The following is an 8,169-nucleotide window of genomic DNA, read 5'->3' on the forward strand; positions in this document are numbered from 1 at the left end:
TAGGTGCTCTTCGTTCTTCGGGCACCTGCCTTTAAAGGAGGCGACCGAAGAACGAACAAACTAGAGAATCATTCCATCAAAGACGGTGTTTGGAAATGAAGAAAGATGTGATAGACTTTTGAGCACACGACTTGAAATAAATGGAACGGACTAAGGAATATATTATCTATTTATGCACTGTAGAGAGGTGAGTACCAGGAAGTAAAAGATAATTTCGGAAACTTCATGAAAAAGACATTACAAGAGGCTGTAGAGGTTGAGCCGGTGTCTGTGGAAGAGCATACGAATAGATAGATCTATTAAAAGAAATATTAACAATATTAAAGATATAAAGAGAATTGATGAAGTAAAAAGTTTCGGGAATATGAATCGGGATGAGAAGAGAATTCCTTTCTCTCTGTCTCTCTCTCTCTCTCTCTCTCTCTCTCTCTCTCTCTCATTAACAAGAGAAAGAAGCACCTTCCTTACCACATGAAGGAGTAGAAAGAACATTTCTGATAGAATATTGTAAGAAATCTCAATGGATGGTCAAAATTTTAGTAACCTCCAAAAGATTTTGATGTATCTGAAAACAAAAACAAAATGGGAGGAAAAATTGGGAAAGGAGTTGAAAAGAATGACAGATGAAAATGAAAGGGTAGTGAAGCTGGTGAGGAGAGAGAGAGAGAGAGAGAGATTGTGGGAATTGAATTGGAAACCAACAAAAGAAAAGTAATTTGGTGGTAGGACGAAGATGCACTGCAGGAAGTAATGGAAAGATAAAAACTAAGAAAATTAACCATAAAAAAAGCTCAAAAATTATTAACGTTAGCTAAGAAGTAGAGTCGAATGACGTCATGAAGAACATGAAATTTAGCGGAAAAGAAGATCATCAGAAGAATATACGCAAAAGCGAGAGATAAGGTAACGGAAGATAATCACATTAGTCCGATGAAAAATTTTATCAAAGAAGCAGAATATAAAGACAAGATGAAAGTAATATTTTTGAAAGACTCTTGAACGAAAAGAATCACAGATTAGTAAGAGAAGAGGGAAAGCCAAATTAAGGAATAAATATAAGGAAGTACGTGATGTCTTGAAAAGTGCATGAAATAGAAAAGCTAGCAAGCCAGGCAATGTACCTGTTGGATACAGAAGGCCTGAGAAATCTAGTGAAACATCGTACCTACAAACCGGAAGTGATTTTGTAAGAATAGGGGAACAGTGCATTCGAAACCATTTTCAAAGAAATGTGAAATTTTAATATCTACCGAAGGGCAAGCTAATTTCACTTGACATGAAGATACGGAAAGGAATATTGGATAAGAGAAGACCTAAAAATAACATAAATAGTAGTTGCTGATGTCGGAAGCGTTGTTATGTTCGTATTGAGACAACTCCTAAAAATATAAAGAAGAAAACAAAGCGCTACTGCGTGGGGTGTTTATAGAAAGGAGAAAGAAATATGATACAAGAAATGATGCAAGAAAGACGTAGTTAATAATGGAAATGCTTAGAGATGCCTGTCAAGCAGAGAAGTTTGGTAAACCAAATAAATTGAGTCCTTTTTTTATTTAATGTTGTCATGGATGTAATTCGAATCTCATCAAGGACTCGAAGAAACGTTTTGTGTTTTTCTGTTGAAAATAAGGTTAGCCCATCTCAAAAGGTGAAAATCGTTTTTTAAAAAAACATCCGCTACAAAGGGTGAAGACGGTGGAATGAAGATGAATAGAACTTCAGGAATAAGTGATAAGTAGAGTAGGAGTATCCCCCCCCCCCTTTGAATGGTGTTGCAAAATAACTGAAGGAAAACGTGTGATACTTTGAAAACTAATGAGACTTTAAATGCATTTAAAACTGGCAAAATCAGTGATAAGTACAACGTCGAGACTTGATAGCGAAGAATGGAGAATAAGTTAAATGTTGACAGCATGATGGGGTTGAAATTAAAGTGCAGTTGCTGAGAAAGATCGAATATGGGACTAAAATTACTCGAGGAAATACTCGGGGAACTCTGCTATACGGACCAAACATAGAATTTTTTCAATCCACTTCAGGTATCCAGTAAGCCGAGCGGTAGTCTCACACCTGGCGAATAAATTAATCTCTCATCTAAAAACAAACGCAAACACATCCATGGCCTGTAATAGGTTTCAAATCCACAAGTGTTCAGTCGGGGCCAACCAGGTTGGTAATAATATTCATATTTTGAGAAGAATAGGAAGATTAAAAAGATGAGGGAATTGGAGTGGTTTCAGGATAGCTGAAAATAGGGGAGGATATGAGATTGTATACGTTCAAATGAGCAACTATTTTCTATATACGGGTCATCATATGAGCCGTCTAATAACACTTAAACTTTAAACTGAACCACTGAACTAGTGCAGTGTTTCAGTTTAAGAAGTTAATGCGTTGATTTCAAGCTCCGGCTGGAAATCCATTCGGTTTCCATTAAGGTTTTGCCACCATTAACTACTCAAACATTTCGATCATTCTCCAATACTACTGCTTGAATATTCAGTGTCCTAACCAATCCATAACGGCCATAATTCCATACTGTTTCTTCGTCTCAATGGTCTTCAAGAAAGATTGATTTAGTAACTCAATGTTTCCTAAAAAGTTCACTGCTTCTGTGATACACGAACTCGTGTTGTGAGGATTGAGGGGTAGCGATGTTGGAAGAAAGCAGTCTTATGGAAAGAAAAAAATATTCGACAACAGCTCCTGCCTCTTTTTTATTCTTATTTATCAAATATAATAATAATAAAATAAAAATGCAAACATATTTCCCTGACGCTTTCCTAAGTACCACACACACACACACACACAAGAGTTTAGTTGAATTCGATTGGTTGTTTTTGAAATTACGGTTTCGGAGAAGCAACTACAGGTTATGAGGCCGGTGTATTATCTATATTATTTTTTTTTTTTTTCAGCTGGTTTGCTTGCTCCTCGGAATGAAAAAAACCGACTTTCAGGGATCCCAAATATGTGGGCACCACATCTTCCAGAACCAACTTAACAACTCTATTTGAAACATTGAACTTAACCTTATAATCCTCATTCATCAAACCAAACGTGTATGCAGAAAAGAATAACAAGATGAACAAAATGTCTTTTAAATTCTGCAGCTAGTGTTCGATTAGACGAAGTGGATAGCACTATGATTTCCGCTATTTGCCTCGTCATTCAAATTTCACCGGTGCTTGAATGTTTGTGAATGTTTTCAGATGAAAGATGATTTTTATCATTGTGTGACAATACTCCTTTTCAATACCTAAAGTGGTTTTACCAGTATCATCCTTGGTCTCTAGAAGGTTTTCGGATTATTTAACCCTTATTTAGTACAATGATTATTCAAAATAATAATAAAAAGGTTCAATGGGAAGCACCTTCTACCTCTTTTTCGATGTAGTGTTCTGCAATTACCAGCTCCTCTGTACGGACAAAAATATCGCAAATCCATTGTCATTACAAAACTCCAGAAACACGACCAAAATCTAATATTAACAGGTCCCATCTGAAAAAATAAAAACGTTCGTTTTACTTGAGACATTAATAATATAGACCTGATATTTATTTTCCCCATTCGAATTCAAATATCTCTCTCCATACAAATTTCAATAATGACATTTAGGCTTAGTCGTTAACAATGACGTCATTCTGTTCTAAACAGTACATTGTAATACGTCTGTAAGGCAAGGTGGAGATAGAACAGTAGTACAACGCACACTGTTAACTTCTAATATTCTGAATTCATTTGAGTACAACATACCTTTAAACGGGATTAAAAAAGGGTTATTTAAGCGAATAATAAATTCTAAATGTCAGCACTGAAAATACCGAATTTTAATGCTGGCCGTACATCGAAATCACTGTTATCCATGAGCCTTTCAATTATTCTCTTGGATCATTTCCATGTTTGTTTTGATCTCCCAGCGGTGATCATATAATCCACATGCAGCCCGAGTTCTATCCAACGTGTGCAAAGATAATAAGAATTTTCACTGTCGATATTTCTGGAGCATTCTAACCTTCATAAAAAAATCCCAATTGTTTTTACACGCAAATCATATGAAGCAATCGTGTTTGTTTAAGTTATAGCGCTTAATTTATTTGCTTCTAGAAAGATTCAGTATCTGAGTATGAAGCGAAAACAATTTTTAAAAAAAAAGTGTTTATTTTTTATTTTAGCAGAATTCCTATTTAATTATTAACACACGCAAATCTAAACAAAAGAAACTTAAATTACTTGGATATAAAAACCTGGTGGGAAAAAAGGATATTAGCAATCCAATGCCAAAATACCGCTTGCGTTGCCATGACAATGCTGAGGTTTATTACAGAAATCTTTATTTATTGTTTAATGCAACAACTAGCTCCAGATCGACCAAAGCGAAAAGTAGTTTTAATGTGTGTGTGTGTGTGTGTGTGTTTTTTTTCTGCGTGAGGATTATTCTCTTCTATCTTCCGGCCACGGTGTTCGGTAAGCGAACTTCGCTGTCAGGTAACTGTAGAAACGCAGTCACAACGAGAAGATTCTAATCTAGTGGCCGCTGTTGACATTCCAGATTACTTTCGAACAAAAATGAAAGACTTCGATTTTTCTCGACAAGAAAAGGTGGCTTTATCTCTTTTCCCGCCCCTTGTTCCCCTCAGGTGATCACTCCCACCTTAGGGCATCAATTTCTGATCGAAAAGACATCAGCTTTCTCTCAGAGTTTGCAATAATGTTGCACAGTTTCGTGGAGTTTGATACTCGAAATGTAAACCTCTGGCGATTTGTAATGACTCCGGGGCTGATGTTCCTGTGGAGGATTTACAGTTCGAATTTCTTAATCGGACGCACGAGAAAGACTGTCGACTGTTGTCAGCCTCTGTCAGAATGGAGATAAGAAAGAGAAGATCTCTTTGGCGTAATTGCAGAGGAACTAATTGAGGAACGATCATCTCTGCTTGTCAACAGTGGATGAAGGCTTAGGATTTTATTTCCTGATCATGTTTTATTTATTTATTAAATAATTTCATTTGGTGGGGCGTCAAATAGATTTCTGTTTACATAAAAAGTAATAATAAGAGATGATTTTGAAAGTATATATTTCGATGTGAGATGGATATTACTGGGGAGCGATAACCGATAATTGTATTCATATGCTCATACGTCTGAGCATATGAATACAAATGCTCAGACATGTTTAGATTGTGTAAAAAAAAGTTTCATAATGGAAGGTTGTAACTAGAGATCTAAAGGGGAAGAAAGAGATTGCACTTGGGAGAAACTCTTGAGTTCATAAGAGATCGCTAGCCATAGATCATACAGAAATGATTTGATTTTGAACAAAATACCAGCATTACCACAGATTGGTAATGCTTTTCTGAATTTTCCGGTAAATTATTTTCTAAACTTTACTCCTGCCCACAGCAGTAAAGCCCAGAAAATAAGTTGAAGTATTACTATTATTAGTTAGCGTACCGATCCTCTAACAAACAGGTTGGGGTTCGAATTTCGCCCTGGACGTGAATGTATTTTCATGGGTGATGTGCTGCTGTATTGTAGAGACCTGGATTCGAATTCAGTCTATGATTCGACCTTGCCAGGAGTCTTTATAAAGACATTTCGATTTAATTACACCAGTCCCGTACAGAAATATTCTCATTACTTAAAAATAAAACCTGCATTTTCATTCCTAGAAGAATACTCTAATTAACATACAGCATACAATAGCCTCATAACCTTAGTTGGATCTGCTGTAACTTCATCCAATTCAAGCAAACTCGCAATTGGCTTCCACTGGCATTCACAGGTTTCCATTAGAAACCTGTGAAAGCGAGTCGACACCCTTTTACCCTCCAACTCCATCCCAACCGAACTAACCACCCGTCATTCTCTATCTGCCTTTGTCTTCTGAACAGCTGTTGTCACACTTGTTTTTAACCAAGAACTACAACCACCAACTTCTTAAGAAGCACATCAGTTGGTTCTTTATGTCTTCTTAACTACTTTCCCAAGCACTACACTGATGTGCTATACGTTTTTCAACCTCCGGTCTGTGGAATTGATATAAAAACTTGGTCTCCGACTTTTTGTTTTAAGTGAACTGCAACTTATAGCTACAGCAACTGCTATGACCTCCTAAATTTTTTACTCCTCCTCACAGAATCGCCGAAATGATTCATGCCAGGATGAAGGTTGTCCAATAGATTGCCTTGCTTCTCCAATATGTGAGCTGAGGCAGCATAAGAAAAAAATTAAGAAAGAAACTGTCAGTTAAAGTGCAAATTTCAAATGCTGTTTAGATAAGATGTGATTTTTTTGCAGTTTAAAAGCAAAAGAATTCTGTGGCGATTCTTCTTCGTTCAGTACACACACACACACACACACACACACAAAAAAAAGAAAAAAAAAACAGCATCTTTTCCCTTTTTGATAACATTTTTTTATCTGTTGATTTTATCTAGAACTATAAATTTGATTTTTCCGTCATTTTCTACAGATAGTTCGTAACATTTATCAAGGACTGGGTTTTCAAATGTATTGGCAGTCACTTTGATTGATTGTCAGAAACTGTCTTCCTACTCACATCCTTCTCTTCTGTGTTGTGTCAAATAAATAATTTACATTTAAAATTTACTTTGGATTTAGTATAAAAAAACTGACCTTCAAAACGTGATCAAAACTTCAAAACTTCAAATTTGATTTCTAACGATGTATTAAGTACCAAAGTTTTTTCTGATTTCAAATTAGCTCGTGAGGCTGTTTCATATTCTCACCACTCTCGAAGAATGAAAAATAAATAAATAAATATGTAGGCGTAACTTGAAATCTAAAATCGGATCCTATGGTTGCCATGGTAACATTACTTCACATCCGGTTCTCATTACACACAGAGAGAGAGAGAGAGAGAGAGCATATTACACCACATGCAAGAGGAGAGCTCACTTCTTCTTAAAAAACAATTCAGTTTATTCTGATGACAGAGTGAATGTATCTCTCACATCATTTCAGCGTTGTGCGTGCCAACAGCTAAAAAAAAAAAAAAAAAAAAAAAAACACCAGAATTTAATTCGCCGTCACTCCTAATGCAAACGCAGTAATGTTTGCACTGCGCTGCTGTTTTAACTTGGTGTCGGCAATACAACCCTACTGCTCGATTCCGATACCATATTTTCTTCAGAGAATTGTCAATTGACACCGTGGCAACCGTTTTAACAGTTCGACTTGTGGCGCCATCTGTAGACTAAGTGACAAAGTAAGTGATTATTAGTCTTCATGAATACAAAATTGTGAACTGGCATGCATTGCTCAGTAACCAACTAAACGCAGACAAGCCATTTCCTGTGATTATAGCCATGGAGATACGAAGGCGAACAAAAATTTGGGAAATTAACAAACAGTGACCAAACGTTGGTATTAGCTTTGGATATTCCTTTGGATATCAGTAACTTACTTGCTTCATGAAATACATCAGTTGGAGCACATCATTATTAAGTTGTTTATAACGATGTGATGTTCCATTAATTTCTTTTCTTGGGTATACCATTTATATATATGGACTCTGTCATTATGTTGATAGAGGAAAAGGGCCTTCACCAAACTCTTGCCACAAAGTTGGAAGCACAGAATTGTCTAGAATGTCATAATAGGCCACAATATTAAGCTTTGCCACCACTGGAACTAGGAAGCCATCCCGAACAATGAAAAGCATCCCCCAGAGAAAGATGCCTTCTCCACCAAGCTTCGCGTTTGGCACAACACATTCGGACAGGTGGTGTTCTCCTCCAAAGCTAGACTCGTCCGTCGGACTGCCAGATGGTGAAGCGTAATTCATCACTCCAGAGTCCAATGCCGGCGAGTTTTACACCGCTCCACACGACGCATACGTTTCCCTTTTTGATGTAAGCTTGTGTGCGGTTGCTGAAGAACATGGAAATCTACGTTCTTTAGCTCCCGACGAACAGTTCTGGTACTGGCATTGCTTGCAGATTCGGAACTCGGTACTGAGCATTCAGCGGTCTGGCTTTACGATCTTATGTGGCGTACTAGGTCACGATTGTGCTGTTGTTGCTTCTAGGCATTTCCACTTCACAATAACAACATCGGGACAGTTGCAGTAACGCAGAAATATCTCAAACTGGGAAATTTATTTATTCGTAATGGGTTATCCCCATTCCTCCACCTTTCCTGAG

This window comes from Typopeltis vanoorti, chromosome 8 (genome assembly GCF_054136105.1).
Source record: "Typopeltis vanoorti isolate ZY-2024b chromosome 8, IOZ_Tvanoo_1.0, whole genome shotgun sequence".
In the NCBI taxonomy this organism is placed as follows: domain Eukaryota; kingdom Metazoa; phylum Arthropoda; class Arachnida; order Uropygi; family Thelyphonidae; genus Typopeltis; species Typopeltis vanoorti.